Source organism: Schistocerca americana, chromosome 4, assembly GCF_021461395.2.
Source record: "Schistocerca americana isolate TAMUIC-IGC-003095 chromosome 4, iqSchAmer2.1, whole genome shotgun sequence".
NCBI lineage: Eukaryota > Metazoa > Arthropoda > Insecta > Orthoptera > Acrididae > Schistocerca > Schistocerca americana.
Genome location: NC_060122.1, coordinates 781,160,581 through 781,181,386, shown reverse-complemented (window position 1 = coordinate 781,181,386; position 20,806 = coordinate 781,160,581).

The following is a 20,806-nucleotide window of genomic DNA, read 5'->3' as shown; positions in this document are numbered from 1 at the left end:
GGTCCATATTTAAAGGGATCTTCCACTCGCAAATTTTTCGTTCACAGACGCAGCTATCACTGTACTGACGGTAAATCATCGAGTAGAACAGAAGTCATATCTGGCGTTCCGCAAGGTAGTGTCGTAGGCCCTCTGCTGTTCCTGATTTACATAAATGATCTAGGTGATAATCTGACCATCGCCATATGAGATAAACCGCACAAACCTAAGAGCTGTCAGTTCGACTAAATACCTAGGAATTACAATTACGAACAACTTAAATTGGAAAGACCACATAGATAATATTGTGGGGAAGGCGAAACAAAGACTGCGCTTTGTTGGCAGAACACTTAGAAGATGCGACAAACCGACTAAAGAGACAGCCTACATTACACTTGTCCGTCCTCTGCTGGAATATTGCTGCGCGGTGTAGGATCCTTACCAGGTAGGATTGAAGGAGGACATCGAAAAAGTGCAAAGAAGGGCAGCCCGTTTCGTGTTATCGCGCAATAGGTGAGAGTGTCACTGATATGATACGCAAGTTGGGCTGGCAGTCACCGAAACAAAGGCGGTTTTCTTTGCGGCGAGATCTATTTACGAAATTTCAATCACCAACTTTCTCTTCCGAATGCGAAAATTTTTTGCTGACACCCACCTACGTAGGGAGAAATGATCATCATAATAAAATAAGAGAAATCAGAGCTCGAACGGAAAGATTTAGGTGTTCCTTTTTCCCACGCGCCATTAGAGAGTGGAATGGTAGAGAAGTGCAAGTGCGAACTGCAGAGTAACCATGTAGATGTAAATGTAGATGTACATACTGCAGTTGCATCCTGCGAACAGTAGTCGCAGCCGGCAGAAACGTTGTGCTGATGAAAATATAAATGCATTACGCCATATGAAAGTGGGTGCGAGACCGAAATGTGTTTTGGCATAAATAAGGCTACATAAAAAAAGTTTTTCGTAGCTGTATTTCTTCACTTTTATGGTTCCGTGCCTTAAGGGGTAAAAGCGCAACCTTTGGACCGTAGAATCACTTTGTTGTCCGTCTGTATGTTTGTCTCTCTGTCCGTCTGTTAAAAATCTTTTTTTCTCAGGAACGAGTAGACGTATCAACTTGAAATTTATGTCAGATACTAAGGTCTACAGTCCCTTGGCGGCGTAAAAAATTTAAGTTTCTAAGTGAATACAATCAAAAGATGCGACCATTTATTTCACTTATTTTGATACTCGAGAACTCACCCATCAAAACCTACAGTGTACTTCGCGATGACGGGGAGTCACAAAGTTCGGCAACAATCAAGGTATCACGGTAAAAGTAAAAGGGGAAAAATCATAAAATTGTTAATCTGAAATTATATCACACGAAAAAATATTTCTTTTCTCATTTGTTATCCAATTTCAGGCTTGAAATTAAAATATTTTAGAAAGTCGTTAAATCTCTGGGACCGATACTTTTCCAGTATCAGTGACGGTAACAGGCAAAAATCGTCAAGATTCCCGTTTCCCGGAATGAATGAGCTGCCTAAATGGATAATTAAGTTCAGTATTTTATCCACCCTCAGCAACTACAGTTCTGTATAACGAAAAGGTAAACAACCAGTTGCACAAAAGAAGTTTAATTTCTTGACCGGTCTAGGGCACTTAGTGCCCTTCTTCAGAAAGTTACACCTGTCGCAGTATTTCAAAAAATGGTTCAAATGGCTCTGAGCACTATGGGACTTAACATCTATGGCCATCAGTCCCCTATAACTTAAAACTACTTAAACCTAACTAACCTAAGGGCATCACACAACACCCAGTCATCACGGGGCAGAGAAAATCCCTGACCCCGCCGGGAATGTCGCATTATTTGCTAGTGTTAACAATAATATGAATACAGTTCATGATCGCAGCATTTTGTTGTGTACATCAAATTTTGACACTCGCAAATAATGCGATAGGTATAGCCTTCTGAAGAAGAGCGCTAAGTGCCCGAAACCGGTAAAGAAATTAAATTTCTTTTCTGCGGCTCACTGCTTATTATTTCATTACATACGAAGTCTGTTTAAAAATTTCCTGAACTTTGTCTACAAAGTTTTTCCACGCTTACCTTTTACTTATTGTGCATGGTCCCCCTTGAAATACTCTCCTCCACAACTGATACACAACTCCCAACGCCGTTTCCACTTCCGGAAGCAGTCTTGGTATGCCTCTTGCTAGCTCGCGCGAAGCGCCGTCTACGAATTTACTTTTATCTCGTCTGTCGTTGCAAATCTTCGTCCTTTCAACGGGATGCAAGATCCATGAATTTTGTCGCCACATTTCAGATCGTTTCCTTCTCAAATTTTCTCGCAGACGGTGCAACGCATACCATCGATTAACAGTTTATCCCTCTGGCACGAATTCATAATGAACTAATCCTTTAAAGTCAAAGAAAATATCAGCATGGCTTTGACATTTGACCTGACCTGACTAGATTTTATTGGCCTTGGAGAACCTTCCCCGAGCCGTTGCAAAGACTGAACTTTGCTCTTAGTATCATAACCGTAGACTCAAGTCTCATTACCAGCTATGATTCTCTTAAGGAAATTTGCGTGATCCAAAAGGGTGTTGATATGAGCGGTGGGACGAACTTGGTGGCAACACGGTACATCGCAAGATGCTGTGTCAGAATTTCACGACATAATGCTTGACTTGGACAGGATTTGTGATTGGCGTAAAGAATGGCAGCAAACTCTAGATATAGACAAACGTAAATTAATGCAGATGAATAGGAAAAAGAATCCTTTAATGTTTGAATACTCCATTAGTAGTGTAGCACTTGACACAGTCACGTCGATTAAATATTTAAGCGTAACATTGCAGAGCGATATGAAGTGGCACAAGCATGTAATGGCAGTTGTGGGGAAGGCGGATAGTCGTCTTCGGTTCATTGGTAGAATTTTGAGAAGATGTGGTTCATCTGTAAAGGAGACCGCTTATAAAACGCTAATACGACCTATTCTTGAGTACTGCTCGAGCGTTTGGGATTCCTATCAGGTCGGATTGAGAGAGGACATAGAAGCAATTCAGAGGCGGGCTGCTAGATTTGTTACTGGTTGGTTTGATCATCACGCGAGTGTTACGGAAATGCTTCAGGAACTCGGGTGGGAGTCTCTAGAGGAAAGGAGGCGTTCTTTTCGTGAATCGTTACTGAGGACATCTTCAACTTTTGTGGTCCTGTCCTCCTCAGTTGCGCGTAATACTACGGTATATTGATTATTTTTACTTATGGACCGTCTGACAGCAACTGAATAAAACACAATTTTAGTGCCATACGCGTTTCGCCTTTATTTTCTGCAAGGCATCATCAGTGGCCTGGAATATGTACATATGTTAGCTATTTTATATGCTATAGGCACAGTGACAAAAATGTAAATAAAATAGCTAACATATGTACATATTCCAGGCCACTGATGATGCCTTGCAGGAAATAAAGGCGAAACGCGTATGGCACTAAAATTGTGTTTTATTCAGTTGCTGTCAGACGGTCCATAAGTAAAAATTATCAATATACCGTAGCGTTACTGAGGAAATTTAGAGAACCAGCATTCGAGGCTGACTGCAGTACAGTTTTACTGCCGCCCACTTACATTTCGCGGAAAGACCACAAAGATAAGATAAGAGAAATTAGGGCTCGTACAGAGGCATATAGGCAGTCATTTTTCCCTCGTTCTGTTTGAGACTGGAACAGGGAGAGAAGATGCTAGTTGTGGTACGAGGTACCCTCCGCCACGCACCGTATGGTGGATTGCGGAGTATGTATGTAGATGTAGATGTAGAATGTAACTTAAATGTTACATTCTTCTGCAGTTTCTCGGATGGTCAGTCTTCGATTGGCAGATACAACTCCGTTGACGTTCCTGGCATAAGCGTCGTCGGTAGACGTCCAAGGGCCTTCTGAACGAGGGTCATCTTTAACTTCCGTCTGGCCATTTTTAAGCCGTGTGAACCATCCGTAACACCGAGTACAGCTTAAGCACTCATCACCGCAGGCTTCCTGCATCATTTGTTGTGTCTCTGCAGATGTTTTCTCGAGTTTCATGCAAAATTTAACGCAGACGCGTTGCTCCTCTAACTCTGTCATCTCGAAATTCGCAAACTGTTCGGCACAACGTTCTACTCAGTACAGCACTGAACAATAACTAACAGGCCTACAACAACGAAACTTCCGGCAGTTACACATTAAACACAGGAGTGTGCAGGGCTGCCAACCGCGTTCTCTCCAACACACGATTGGCACTAAATTAAGAATGTTCCGGAACTTTTGAAGAGAAATCGTAATTAAGTTTGTGCGGAACTCTCAGTGCGCGCGTCCTGCTCGCACCTTGCCAATTTGATAGGAAGCGTCGGAAGCAGAAAACGTTCGTAAAATGTAAAATCAGCTGCGATATGTACGCAGTAAGCAAGCAGAGAACAGCAGACGCCGTCGAGTGAGTCCCGATTTAGCGGACGCACGGCGAGGGCGACCCGCGTGTGTCTCGGGCGAGCTCCCGCTGCAGTAGCCGCCGTTTCATTATCGGCACGCGGCCTGTTATTAGCGGGCCGGCAGCCCACAAAAAGACACTGTGTCCCCCCCCCCTCCCCCCCCCCCCCCAGACTGCAAAACATGCCGCATCGCGAGCTCTCCGCTGTTTGACGGAAATTAAGTGAATAACCGCCGCACGCGATGTCCCTATTAGAAGCCGCGGCCCGCCACGGCCTTTACGCTTTTTCTTCGCCAAACCTGTTTGTGCGCCCATCATCCGAATACGGCTTAAAGTCTTAGTTAGGGTTCTGTGCGGATAAGAGAAAAGAGATGCGCAGATCTGCAACGGCATCCGCGGATGGAAAAAGCACTTTAGCCCGTTCCTTAGGCCGCTTGCACCTGGCCTGAATTTTCGTCTGCTGGACGTACTTCAACGCCAGTCACATCAAATTCAAACAATTTTTTTTATGTTAATAATTATCACGAGTATGTGCAGCTCATTAATGTGGTCACATTAATGTGACCACCACCTAGGCTCGACGCCAACGTGCGGTAACTACTCACAGACGGCAGGTGACAGCAATAGCAATGGAGGGTATACAAAGCGTGTCGGAGGTGCGAAGCGGAAAATTGTGCAGTCGTCGTCGTAATGCGGAAACGGAGCCATGTATCTGACATCCATAAGGGCACGATCGTTGGCTGTCGGGCCAAGGGCGGCAGCATTTCCGAAAGTCTAACAAGGGTGAGGCGTAGCGCCGTATAAAGATCCTGCCTTGGAGGCGGTTAAGTGAGAGATGTGTCTCAGAGCTGGATAGTGACAGATGGTGACGCGAGACTGGACGCGCACGTAGTTTATGTATCAGCCGGTAGAGGACAATATTGGATAGAGAGACTGTGATTTTAGTTTAGATTGTGCCCACTAGAGTGTACTAAAGTAATAGAATGTTTTTCATAAACTGTTCTATTATTTTCATAAAGTGTTAATATGTCTTTTTGTGTATGTAACATGTTATAAATGTGTTTTAGCAGTATGAATGATGCGTGAGTGTGGTTTAAGGTTAATATGAAGATAACTGTTTAACGAGTTATGTAGTAGGATTTAGTGTGGGAACATTTCGAAGAAGTATGGATATGGACAAAGGGTATTTTTGTAGAATAAAGTAAGTTTATGGTAAAGGGAAAGTTAATTCAGGTATAAATAACAATAGCAAATAACTTTATGCATAAGCATATTAGATAATTACGTCGGTAAAAAGTGCAGTCGTTAGGTTTACTATTTTGCGATTGGTTATTGATGAAAAGCGCGGACTGACGCGGGAGAATGTTGTTTTGCTATTGGCTGTTGAGTAAACTGACCAATGGTAAAGCAATATTCTTCGCGCGCCTTTCTCTGCTGGTAGAGAAGACGTAGAGTATTCTAGAGAAGAGTGGGAGCCTAGCCACGAAACAGTTCGGACGTGTGGAGAAGTAGTTCCGATGGAAATGAGCAGTTGCCGGATCTAGCTGTGTTTCATACATCAAAAGTGTGGTAAAGTGGCGGCATAATTATTCCGATGGGTGTGCAGAAATTTTTGAATTTTTAAGTGAATTTTGTGAGAAGAAAAGACATATTCCGCGTGGCGTATTGAACAGGTCGGTGGCTAGAAACTGTGACTGCATTTCGTACCGACAGACTTAATATTTGGCGAGCATTCTCAATCAAAAACAATCAGTATTTTGTAGCTATTACGTTTTCGGGAAATGCAAAACCATAAACTTGCTAACATGAGTGAAAGGCATTGTGAGTGACTGTGTTAAGACTAGCACGGGCTTGGTAGTGATACTTGTTCACCTAAGTTTCAGAATGTATTAATTGAGGACAAAATTTCCAACCTTTCATTTCGTGTAAAAACTTTCTCGCGAAACGTAGATTAGTGACATCAATTGCAGCCTGGTTCACGTCGAAGTACAGTAGGTTTCGCTCGGCTTTCCTACTGATGATCTGCTGAGACAATGTTCACAGATAGGTGCAGGTTCGTCGTAAAAGGAAGGAAAGAACAGCGCCGTTGCAAGGGGAGGCCACGATGTTTGGAACGCGGATTTACTGAAAACTTCGCACACTCGTAGAACTCCATGAGGACAACAAAATGTGTAAGTAGTAGCGCGTACTTCTCAAGCGTTATTGACAAAATCGCAAGATAATTTCGGGCGTCAAATATATACCTGTGCGTGGCCATTTTTACCATGAAGCGACGGCAGCCGAGTGGTTAGCGTTCAAGCCCCGTAATCGCTGGATCGAGACCCGTTCGCCAGTTTTTTTTATTTTCAACACAGTCATTGTTTTACTATTTATATTACAATTGGTATAATGGGAAAAATACGTGTAATCGGATGAACTTTTATTAAATTTACAATGTTATTTTGCAGTCTACAAATTTGTATTATCACAAATAATATAGTACTCATAACTATCGGCTAGTAAACGACCAAACGCGCAAAGTGATACTGAAAATGTATGCTTGTCCGTGTCTTCAAAACTGTTCGTATTTAATCGAAAGGAACTGCTTCTCGTGAAGACGCTATTAAAATACACTCGATACTGCATGACCAATTATCAGCGTCGATATTTAACGAAATGCTGCGTTATGCATGGGTTTGTTTTTCCACGGAAAACCTCAGAAGACCTTCTGTATGCGGAAACATAGCGATTATTCAATGCAGCTAGTGCCGTTTAACTTTATGTTTTCCATGTTTTTACGAAAAATACCATCCTGCAACTTCTACTCGCAATGTCTAAAGCGACGATTAATTGCACATCTTTCGAAAGGCATCTGTGCCGCTCAAAACTAGCAGTTAACAAGTAGTTTCGGGCTCGTTCCAGGTATAAGGGATTTCTCAAATCACGGACAAGCATACATTTTCAGTATCACTTTACGCGTTTTGTCGTTTACTAGCCGATAGTTATGAATGCCATATTATTTGTGATAATAAAAATTTGTAGACTGCAAAATAACTTTGTAAGTTTAATAAAAGTTCATCCGATTACAAGTATTTTTCCCATTATATCAATTGTTATATAAATAGTAAAAAAAATGACTGTTGAAAATAAAAAAAACTGACGAACGGGACTCGATCCAGCGATTACGGTGCTTGAACGCTATCCACTCGGCTGTCGACGCTTCATTGTAAAAATGGCCACGCACAGATATATATTTGACGACAGAAATAATCTTGCGATTTTCTCAGTAACACTTGAGAAGTACGCGCTACTGCTTACACTTTTTATTGTCCCCATGGAGTTCTGAAGGTGGCAGGGGTAAAATACAGGGAGCCAAAGGCTATTTACAATTTGTACAGAAACCAGATGGCAATTATAAGAGTCGAGGGACATGAAAGGGAAGCAGTGGTTGGGAAGGGAGTGAGACAGGGTTGTAGCCTCTCCCCGATGTTATTCAATCTGTATATTGAGCAAGCAGGAAAAGAAACAAAAGAAAAATTCGGAGTAGGAATTAAAAAGAAATAAAAACTTTGAGGTACGCCGATGACATTGTAATTCTGTCAGAGACAGCAAAGGACTTGGAAGAGCAGTTGAACGGAATGGACAGTGTCTTGAAAGGACGATATAAGATGAACATCAACAAAAGCAAAACGAGGATAATGGAATGTAGTTGAATTAAGTCAGGTGATGCTGAGGGAATTAGATTAGGAAATGAGGCGCTTAAAGTAGTAAAGGAGTTTTGCTATTTGGGGAGCAAAATAACTGATGATGGTCGAAGTAGACTGGCAATGGCAAGGAAGCGTTTCGGAAAAAGAAAAATTTGTTAACATCGAGTATAGATTTAAGTGTAAGGAAGTCGTCTTTGAAAGTATTTGTATGGAGTGCAGCCATGTATGGAAGTGAAACATGGACGATAACTAGTTTGGACAAGAAGAGAATAGAAGCTTTCGAAATGTGGTGCTACAGAAGAATGCTGAAGATTAGATGGGTAGATCATATAACTAATGAGGAGGTATTGAATAGGATTGGGGAGAAGAGAAGTTTGTGGCAAAACTTGACTAGAAGAAGGGATCGGTTGGTAGGACATGTTCTGAGGCATCAAGGGATCACCAATTTAGTATTGGAGGGCAGCATGGAGGGTAAAAATCGTAGAGGGAGACCAAGAGATGAATACACTAAACAGATACAGACGGATGTAGGTTGCAGTAGGTACTGGGAGATGAAGAAGCTTGCACAGAATAGAGTATCATGGAGAGCTGCATCAAATCAGTCTCAGGACTGAATACCACAACAACAACAAGGAGTACTACGAATGTACGAAGTTTGCAGTAAATCCGCGTTCCAAACGTCTTGGCCTCCCCTTGTAAGTCTGTAAACTGTTCGTGTGCCGCCATGGTTAAAGTATAGCGTGCATGGTAAAATGGCGCTATCCAAACCCGGCACCGAGTCAACTGAGCTGCGCCACGACACGGGTGAACGACGGCTGCGGAGAGGTGTACAGGCGAACGACATGTGCGTGGTGTGGCCGACCGCCCAGATGAACCAAGGGGTTACCAACAGTGTCTCCTCAACGACAGTTCAGCGAACGTTGCTGTATGGGCATCCGCAGCAGCCGTCTGGTTCAACTACCCATGCTGACTGATATTTATCCCTGATGAAGGCTGGAATTTGCAACTGGACGTCCACTGAGTGTGGACAGGTGGCCCTTTCAGATGAATGACGTTTCATGCTCGATCCCGCAAATGGCCGTCACCTTGCAACAGTCGTCGGCATGGTCTCGGCCAGAGAAGGGAGCGTTATGGTCTGGAGAATGTTTTCGTCGCATTCCCTGAGTGATTCTGGAAGGCACAATGCGTCAGCGCAAGTATTTCTCTATTATTGGGGACCATGTTCACCCCTACATGCAGTCTGTTTTTCCTCGGCACGATGGCATCTACCAGCAGGACAATGCAACGAGTCACGCGGCTCGGAATGTCCGTGCGTGGTTCGAAGAGCACCAGGATGTGTGAAACGTCTCTGTGAAGTCGTTTCCTAAGACTCTTGTCGAATTTAGTACAACTTATTCACTTTACTACCTGATTTTAGTCCAGAAAGACTGAGTGCGCAATATTGAATATTATATGTGAGTTTTAATGTGGGGTTCGGTTTTATTTTGTGCGAAACCTGAATTGGTCATCGTCTGCTGGGAGCAGACGATGTTGCTTCTCGTTCGAAGGAGAGCACAGGATGACCAACTTAAGTTTCCAATACCTGAACAGAGAGGTTTACCCATCTTAGTCGAAAGTTGTGTCGAAGGCTGTTTTTGTGTGTAAGGCTGTTGACGGAGGGCTACCCCTCACGTGCGGTAGCATTCTCGCTTCCCACGCCCGGGTTCCCGGGTTCGATTCCCGGCGGGGTCAGGGATTTTCTCTGCCTCGTGATGGCTGGGTGTTGTGTGCTGTCCTTAGGTTAGTTAGGTTTAATTAGTTCTAAGTTCTAGGCGACTGATGACCTCAGCAGTTGAGTCGCATAGTGCTCAGAGCCATTTGAACCATTTTTGAGCTACCCGTCAGGTAGCTTCCGCTGCACGGGAAGCTAGGTAATCTCGAAAGAGTAAGGGGCACTCTTCGGTGAACGCTTGGTGAGTAAGGATCGTAGCTTTTAAGGGGGGTTTCAGGTGATAGGAAGCAGGTTGAGTTAGATCTTCGTTATGTTTAACTGTAGAAATACTTAAGAACTTCAGCTTAACTGAAGCGTGTGAAGCGAGTTATTTTTCCGAAAGTGCCATAATTATATTGCTTTAAATAGGCGATTTTTGGGTGTCTGAGTTAAAAGTGTGGAAGTTACTTTGTTCATTTTGAACAACGAAGAAGTAGAATTTCAAACGGTAAATCTGATCAGGAAATGCTCGTTAGGATCACTCCAACCGTACATGAGTGTAATACTGTGTCGAAGCGAGTATGATTTTTAATCTTATATTTTGTGGAAGTTACTTTTGTCTTTGTGTGTCGATTTTGTGTCACGTGTTTGGTAATCAGTGACTCTTCTAGTCCACCACGGCACCGCAGTAGGCTTTATTTTAACAGTTTGCTTGTTTAATGAGCTATAACTTCTGCAAGAATATCTGCTCTTTCCTGCGCTTTCTACAAAGCAGCACAACAGTTTGATTCGGAATGCACCACGTGCTCTAGTTTGGCCGCTTGGAACCAGCAGACGCAGTTAGTATGTTGAATAATTATCGCACAACCTCGTGCATTGGTTAAACCTCTGTCCAGAATAGTGCATGCGTAGAATCGTAATGCGAATCTCACTGAGATATTTTTAAGGTATGAATGCAAAGGAGATGAGAGTATCATTATCTCCCACCCCCGTTTTCTGTGTTTCTTCTTGCTGCAGTTAAATTGTGCTCTGTTACATTCTCACGTAGTTATTACTTAAATATTTCTACTCAGGCACCAGTTACGTGTAGTTAGGATGTGCAACCAAATACTTAGATACAATAAATAATATATGTGACAGATAAATTCTGTGGTATTGATCTTCTTACTTCGATTTCCAATCCTTAGTTAATCAAGTTGCTTCATGCACGACATGGAGTGCTATTTATCTGGCTACTTAAAGAAATTTGCATACTTGTAATTAAATTATTAAAGTATTTAAACTAATAATTTTCCAGCTCCATTTTTTCTAAATGGTTAGGAAGGGCTTGGGCTGGTGGCGACCCTGAATTTCTGAATTTTTATCATAATTTGATTGAGAGAAGCAGCTAGAAATGCGAGATAAAGTATATGGCTCGATGAGAAACGTCCTAAAGATAGTAATACGTTACATGTGTTTACCGACTCTCTTGGCCACCAAACTCCGCGGATTTACACCCAATCGAGAATCTGTCCGACCACCAAGACCGTCATGTTTGTGCCGCCGGTCCTCGAACGGGAAACCTGGAGTCGGCATCACTCCAGATCCTTGTCCGCACCGTCCAGAACCTTAGTGACACTCTTCCTGCGCGCCTTGCAGCCATCACCACTGAAAAGCTGTTTATTCGGGCTCTTGACAGGAGGTCGCATTAATGCGACTGGACCGCCAAATTGGTCGAAACGTCGGCAATGTAACTGTTTCAGTAGGGAGCAGTATGGGACTTAACATCTATGGTCATCAGTCCCCTAGAGCTTAGAACTACTTAAACCTAACTAACCTAAGGACATCACACAACACCCAGTCATCACGTACTGAAACTAATAAGATTGCTGGACGACGACGCTGTTCTCTGTGGGAAACAAACATCGCAGAACGACCGTAAGGAAATACAGAAAAACGTGGACAAAGTTTCTTCTTGTTGTCATTAATGGCAGCTCTCTATAAATGTGGATAAACAGAGTACAATGCCCAGAAAAAAGAGGGAAAACCCGATAGTACCCGATACAAGATTGGAGGCCATAAAGCAAAAATCTAGCATAAATGTACTGTGATATGTATATATGCGACATGCAGCGGAAAGATCACGTAAAGTCAGTAGTAGGTACAACTTAAATTTCACAGACTAGGCGTACTGTCTTAGGGGATTTTTTTTTTTTTTTTCAAACTGAGGAAAGACAAATCGTTCCATTACTACACTGCCCCGCAAAACTTAAGGACGAGAGAGGTAAAGTAAATAAATGTAAGTGCGGAATTATGTTGCCAATGGTTGTGCTCTTAAGCTGGATGTGTCATGAAGTGAGATCGGCGCACAGCGCCAAATGGTTTATGCCCCGAAACAAGAGGCAGTCGAAGGGTCGGGAAAATGAATTGTGTCCAACAGGAAGCAGTTACGGTGCGCTGTGGCGGTGTGCTACATTACAACACGGCACTGAGACCCATCGCGACGGCTTCGAATGGGGAAGAATCATCAGAAAATTGAAAGAAGGACGAAGTGCATTCCAAGAATACGATATAGCTAACAGCATTGTTTCACGTGCGTGTGGAGCCTTCCGAAGCACAGGCGCTCCTGCCCTGAGGAGGGAGTTATGCGGTCATGGTCAGCTGCAGCAGCGGATGACCGCAACGTTGTGGAACAGGCAAGAAGCGAGTGCAATTACAACCACATTGCAAGGCACGCAATCTCATGCTGCACAGTAGCACAGCGACTTCATAGGGGTGTTCTCTTTGTCCGGCGACGAGCACACCGTGTTCCGTTGATACCCGCACAACAGCGGCACCTTTCGCGATGATGCCAAGATAATGGGAACTCAATTGCAGTGGGGTCGCGTGCTCTTCTTGAAGTGACCAAGTAAAATCTCGTCGCCAAGAGTACATTCGTCCCGTCGGGACGGTGCGTGGATTCTGAGGCAGAAATCAAAAGAGCGAAAGAAGCTTGGAGAGAAATATTTTATTATACTCGACTTTAGTACAATGACTCTGTGATGAAATCCTTGTACGAGTCCTTGGCACTGCCGAGATAAGTTAAACACTTTAACAGTCCACAGTACAGAAATAAAAATAGTTCTTAGCGCCAGTTCTGATGTAGAGAAGCCGGCCGAAGTGGCCTTGCGGTTCTAGGCGCTACAGTCTGGAACCGCGCGACTGCTACTGTCGCAGGTTCGAATCCTGCGTCGGGCATGGATGTGTGTGATGTCCTTAGGTTAGTTAGGTTTAAGTAGTTCTAACTTCTAGGGACTGATGACCTCAGAAGTTAAGTCCCATAGTGCTCAGAGCCATTTTTGATGCAGAGAAAGTTGCGACTGCACTGTGTCGATTCTCCGCTCCTGCTACCTGGAGCTACTCGACAACTGCGCAACAACTGGCTAGAGCTGCAGTCGGAAGTTCACTGAGGCTTTATGCGGATGATTCTGTAGTATATCGAGAGGTTGTAACAATGGAAAATTGTACTGAAATGCAGGAGGATCTCCAACGAATTGACTCATGCTGCAGGGAATGGCAATCGAATCTCAATATAGACAAGTGAAATGTGCTGGGAATACATCGTTTATCATTTAGCTACAATATAGCAGGTAGCAACTGGTAGCAGTTAATTCCATAAATTATCTGGAAGTAGGCATTAGGAGTGATTTAAAATGGAATGACCATATAAAATTAATCGTCGGTAAAGCAGATGCCAGACTGAGATTCATTGGTAGAATCCTTAGGAAATGCAGTCCAAAAACCAAGGAAGTAGGTTACAGTACACTTATTCGCCCACTGCTTGAATACTGCTCACCGGTGTGGGATCCGTACCAGATAGCGTTGATAGAAGAGATAGAGACGATCCAACGGAGAGCAGCGCGCTTCGTTACAGGATCATTTAGTAATCGCGAAAGCGTTGCGGAGATGATAGATAAACTCCAGTGGAACACTCTGCAAGAGAGACGCTCAGTAGCTCGGTACGGGCTTTTATTAAAGTTTAGAGAACATACCTTCACCGAAGAGTCAAGCAGTATATTGATCCCTCCTACGCATATCCCGCGAAGAGACCATTTGGATAAAATCAGAGAGATTAGAGCCCACACAGAAGCATACCGACAATCTTTCTTTGCACGAACAATACGAGACTGGAACAGAAGGGAGAACCGATAGAGGTACTCAGGGTACCCTCCGCCACACACCGTCAGGTGGCTTGCGGAGTATGGATGTGGATGTAGACGGTCTCTTTTCCACGTGACCCCTGGCGCCAGTGGCGCATCAGCTCAGGAGGCGTGGCACACGTGCGACCAGCGGTTGAACGGCGTCGCTCGCTGTCGGACAACAGCAAACCTCTAGTGCCGACCTCTGTACACACAACGATTCCCCCCCCCTGTGTGGTATCGTCTGGCTACGATACCACACTTCTCGGATGGCAGCAAGTTCAGTCTGAGTACTGATTCTGGACCTGCCCTTACGTTGCGGGATGTGGGAACACGTAATGCACCCGGGAACATCGTCCAACATGATCGTTTTGGTGGCCAAGGTGTTACGGTATTGGGGAGGCACTGTGTGCATGAGTGTACTGACATCAAAACCTTTGAACACGGCTCACTCTCCGGTCGACGCTCTTTCGATACTGCTTCCGTACGAGCTTCGTTGAAGGAGTGCATTAGGCCCCGAATTCGCTCTTATGGATGATATTGAGCGATCGCGTCGCGCAGCACAGGTGGAGTAGCTCTTGGAACGAGAAGATATTCGGTGAATGGCCTGTCCTGCCCCTTCGCCCGATTTAAATCTCATTGAGCGTATGTGGGATGCGTTGGGGAGTCTTATTGCAGTGACGACCATCTAGCAGTTGTCAGCTGCGCTCGTGGAGGGACTCCTTACCAACCTCAAGGCTAGCGTCAGACCACGTTGCAGAACGTGCGTTGTCGTCCGTGGTGATCACACACCCTATTAAGAACCATTTCCCACCGTTTGCAATGCCCACGGGACCATCATAAATTGCTGTGGCTTCAGTGCAATTATTTTCTTCGAATAAAAACGTAATTTCTGTTCGTCTCATGGCGTACTTCTCTCACTTAGCGCCGGCCGGGTGGTCAAGCGGTTCTAGGCGCTACAGTCTGGAGCCGCGAGACCGCTACGGTCCCAGGTTCGAATCCTGCCTCGGGCATGGGTGTGTGTGATGTCCTTAGGTTAGTTAGGTTTAAGTAGTTCTAAGTTCTAGGGGACTGATGACCTCAGAATTTAAGTCCCATAATGCTCGGAACCATTTGAACCATTTTTTCTCACTTAGCTTCTGGACTATACTGTAGCTGTTCTTTCTATGTATGATGGAAGATTAATCGAACTATGTGTCAGTGTGTGGGTGTTATATTGACGAGTTGCGCAACGGATTGATCTGACAAGTAGCCTTTGGCTCCTGCAAGAAGCAATTTCCACCTCACACTACTACAGAAGTCAGACGGACGCTCCTAACGCACCAAAAAGAAATGCCTGAAAAACTTTCAGCAATAAATATCTTCTGGAGTCGTTCGCTGTAAGGAAAAGACACAAAAATATTCTATTTTCTTACGTAACTAGTGGGATACTTGGGTACTGGAGTATTGCTAGTTAGTGTAAGAAAAACATTAAACGGACGGAAAATATTATTTATTGCAAAATTTAAGAAAAATCAAATCAAACTTTTATTTATAAACTGATACACAAATATCCGGTTTCTTTTCGGAATAGGAGGTTACCTCTTATGGTAGGAATCCCGTTAATGATAGATCATCAAGCGACTGTTACGGAAATGCTTCAGGAACTCTGGTGGGAGTCTCTAGAGGAAAGGAGGCGTTCTTTTCGTGAATCGCTATTGAGGAAATTTGGAGAACCAGCATTTGAGGCTAACTGCAGTACAATTTTACTGTGCCAACTTATATTTCGCGGAAAGACCACATAGATAAGAGAGATTAGGGCTCGTACAGAGGCATATAGGCAGTCAGTTTTCCCTCGTTCTGTTTGGGTGTGGAACTGGTTGAGAAGATGCTAGTTGTGGTACAAGGTACTCTCCGCCACGCACCGTATGGTGGATTGTGGAGTATGTATGTAGATGTAAATTTATATACAAAGTGTGGGAAAGTTCTTTCATCCCTTTTCTTTAAGAATGTTATTTACTCAGCAGAATGTCTGAGAGCCGCGACTACTCAACTTGAGTAATTATCCGATAGTATTTTTCTAAGTACGGTCGAGGCTGTCGCGTGAGAAATGTAATGGAGTGATATGAATGAAGTATGTTATTTCTAATGGAGGAAAGATGGGGCTCGCCTACGCTGTAGCGCATAATACCGCGAGCTGCGACGACTGCTGCCTGCGTCGTTCGCTGCTGAAAAATAAGAAAACTATCTCTTTCTCTCTGGGTTGACCTTCGCCAATCGAACTGTCACTACGCCTTGATCAAGTCAAGGACTCCTATCTGCCCCTAGTCTAACTATTGGCGTGGTACACCGGTCAGATAACCAGTTAAAGGCGCTACAGTCTGGAACCGCATGACCGCTATGGTCGCAGGTTCGAATCCTGCCTCGGGCATGGATGTGTGTGATGTCCTTAGGTTAGTTAGGTTTAAGTAGTTCTAAGTTCTAGGGGACTTATGACCACAGCAGTTGAGTCCCATAGTGCTCAGAGCCATTTGAACCAGATAACCAGTCCACCGCGATGTCACTCAATGTTTGCTCGCAGGCGCTAACTAATACTCTGTGTTCAAATGGCTCTGAGCACTATGGGACTTAACATCAATGGTCATCAGTCCCCTATAACTTAGAACTACTTAAACCCAACTAACCTACGGAGATCACACACATCCATGTCCGAGGCAGGATTCGAACCTGCGACCGTAGCGGTCTTGCGGTTCCAGACTGCAGCGCCTTTAACCGCACGGCCACTTCGGCCGGCTTCAAGGAAAAAACGAAAGGGTATATCATCTGCTGTCTTTCTCTCACTCCTCCAGTTCATTGCGTCATACATAGTCCACTAATCAGTGTTACTCTTACAAACGGGAGAATGGCTAAGCCGACCAATCCGGAAATGTATAGCATCTGCATTAGGAGTTTGCTGTCCGGGCTCTCCCAAACCATACAGCGGGTTTTGCTTTTAAGGTGAACACACAGGCCAATATCCCTTTTCTCTGGCAAAAACTGGGGCGGTCGGTCGGCCAGCATAGCTGCGTGCTAACTCACCCTCCTACGGACTTTCCAGCGAGCTGGTTGCCTCCGCCAAATAAAAACTCCTGTGGCCATCGTGTCTTGAATGTTTGTGTACGCCAGCCTCGACTTTTTAATCTCAGTGAGCACTTGCGATTTATTTATTAGATTTCCATATCGATTAAATGGAAATATGTAAAATTGATGGTCTAGCGGTTCAGGCGCTCAGTCCGGAACCGCGCGACTGCTACGGTCGCAGGTTCGAATCCTGCCTTGGGCATGGATGTGTGTGATGTCGTTCGGTTAGTTAGGATTAAGTAGTTCTAAGTTCTAGGGGACTGATGACCACAGATGTTAAGTCCCATAGTGCGCAGAGCCATTTGAACCATTTTTTTTTTTTTCTAAAATTGACTCTACCCTATCGAGTTTGGGCTCGAATGAAACGTCTTGACACGCAGAAAACGATGGTGAGGACGGAATATGTAGGAAATGAAGGTCAGAAGACCACGCCACCTTATATATGCTACTAGGCAATGATACAGTATACGAAAGTTGCTCTCGTCCTTAAGTCTTGCAAACCAGTGTAGTTTCCACTTATCAGTAAGTCATTAGATGATTTGAATACTTTACATAGTAACTCGTCAACCGAACATTTCCGGAGAGCCGCTCGCTGTTGGATCGACGCCACTCGGAAAGTTAAGGCGGCGGCGCGTGATACTTGCAGAGATGTCGTGCTGTAAGACGTCGAAAAACAGTCTTCTCAAAATGAGACGTTTACACACGGTGATGTCGTTAATTTTGCCGACTGATTCCTTCAGCGACCGCGTTGCGCTGCGATGTGGACACAGCGGGGAGAAACGCCGTCTTCTGCTCAGAGGGGACATCTTTATCCCCCGCTCGTCGCCGCTTGAGCTACGGCGCAAGCTCCTGATTTATAATTGGGCATTCCGTCCGTGCTTTATAACAGGGGCCGCGTTGTCTTCGGCTGCCTTAACGAGCGCTTTACAACCTAGGCGGAGTTTCAATATTAAATGTACGAGCCGTATTAAATTAGTATGCGCTAGTCACAATGAGAGGGCTGTTATTTTTCGGGCTGAATGCTGATGCGATGGCCTAGAAGGGCCGGCCCGCGCCGCACAATGCCTCCGGTATAATGCTCTTTATCAGGTGAGCGGTTTATTAGGAGCCGGAAACGATAGCGGTAACATCCTGAACGAAAATTACGGGGTACTCGGACTTAATGCTCGCGTCTAAAACAAAAGTCGGCCGTCTTATGTAACCTGCGCCGGTTAGCAGAGACGCGGTGCACCTGCCAGATGGAATCAGCGCGTAATGTGTTCAAGTAATGGGACAGCGCCTTTATAAACACCGCGGCCAGGGGAGGCTTGCTGGAATTCCCGCGCGCGCGCCGCAGTAAATATCGGCATTTTTTTGCTACGGCAGCCCACGGGGCGGCGAGCTCTGCATCTCGCTGCGTGGGATTTTTGTGATGTAGGTCCTACCAGTAAACATAAACTCTGCCGGCCGGTGTGGCCGTGCGGTTAAAGGCGCTTCAGTCTGGAACCGCGTGACCGCTACGGTCGCAGGTTCGAATCCTGCCTCGGGCATGGACGTGTGTGATGTCCTTAGGTTCGTTAGGTTTAATTAGTTCTAAGTTCTAGGCGACTGATGACCTCAGAAGTTGAGTCGCGTAGTGCTCAGAGCCATTTGAACCATTTGAACCATAAACTCTGACGCCGTGGTAACAGCACCACACTGCTAGGCGCACTCAAGTATTTCATACCGAATACACGTGTGATTTATTTAGCGTAGACGATCACTAGCGAGTCTCCCCCTTCCCCTCCCCCTCTTTCCACACTCTGATTCTCTAAAGAATCGAACACAATGTTCAAATGGCTCTGAGCTCTATGGGACTTAACTGCTGAGCTCATCAGTCCCCTAGAACTTAGAACTACTTAAACATAACTAACCGAAGGACATCACACACATCCATGCCCGAGGCAGGATTCGAACCTACGGCTGTAGCGGTCGCACGGTTCCAGACTGTAGCGCCTAGAACCGCTCGGCCACCCCGGCCGGCGAACATAATGTGTAAAACGTCTTCGAACGCCTAATTACTTTACAGATGAGTTAACGCGTTAAATATTTGACACTAAGCATGGAAAACCATTATGGTTGGAGCCGCAGAACCCTTTGAGTTTTCACTGGAAAAAAGAGTTTCACTACACGAAACACGCTGCCATCACAACGGATTTATTCTTTTTTTTCTGTTTGTGAACTGAACTATTTGCAGTTGTAAGGCTGACTGTGCTGGAATAAAGTTGTATATCAAAGAAAATGGCGGATGTAGTAGATATGAGATTCACTCCAAAGTCTATTGCAAAGTTAAACAAAAGCATAGAAAGGAAAATTGAACCATCAAATTGAAACCAACATATCACGAAAAGTAGAAAATCTTATTTTTCCACAGCTTGTAACGAGTGCCTGAAAAAAAACCATCAAAACTGGTACGTAGAAACACGTTGTATATCATTATAAACCAAAAACTGTATATTAAAACAGATTGTTTAGTGTGACAGTAGTATTGGGCAAAACAACACCTGGGCATTGACATTTTTGTACAATTATTTAGTTTCTGCAGGATATTTTACATCGATAGAGCAAAAGTTTATGGTTTCGAGGCATAGCTTTCTACACTGCGACCATACTTTGCATAATCGAAAAAAATAGAGTAATCGATATCATGATTACCGTGGAATAGAAGTACGTAATACCTTAAGTTTACGCCTTCCATTATAAGGGAAATGAGCCAGAATGACTTTGTTACTGTCAATGTTGGTTTAATTAGCCTCGGATTATTCACCCATAGCCTAATGAAAATGTCAAAACCAAAACTGCTTAACGCTGAAGTTTACCGCATGAACAACGGACATTTAGTAAGCGATAAACTGTTTTCCTTTCCTTAGTTTGTGGGGCTTTAAATAAAAGTTTTTTGCAAAAGTTTTGATATTCAGTTTGTTGGAAGGCGCTAAATTCTCTCATTGTCAAACACTGGATGAATCTAGTCTGAGAAATTTGGTTCCGTTGTCAGTAAAGCTAGTTTTCCACGCATCTCACTTTTTAGGCCGTCATATCTTCTGAACTGTTGTACAGTGATACAATTTTGAAGGTACATTCAGTGGTCTATTTGAATACTGTCTTCAAAATATGTAGCGAACGTAGTTGGTAGTACAATAATAATAAATTAAAACATCTTGTGTGACGCTGAAGTTTTACTGCATGAACAAGGAAATGTAGTAAGCCTTTTTCAAGGGTCAGCGAGGAAATTTTCAAAAAGATTTGAAATTATGTCTAAAGTTTGTCAGAAGTCGCAAGTACGCTAATTCTCAAACACAGTTTTGTAATATTGCTTAATGAGTACACTACTGGCCATTAAAATTGCTACACCACGAGGATGACGTGCTACAGACGCGAAATTTAACCGACATGAAGAAAATGCTGTGATATGCAAATGATTAGCTTTTCAGAGCATTCACACAAGGTTGGCGCCGGTGGCTACAACTACAACGTGCTGACATGAGGAAAGTTTCCAACCGATTTCTCATACACAAACAGCAGTTGACCGGCGTTGCCTGGTGAAACGTTGTTGTGATGCCACGTGTAAGAAGGAGAAATGCGTACCATCACGTTTCCGACTTTGATAAAGGTCGGATTGTAGACTATAGCGATTGCAGTTTATCGTATCGCGAATTTGCTGCTCGCGTTGGTCGAGATCCAATGACTGTTAGCAGAATATGTAATCGGTTGGTTCAGGAGGGCAATACG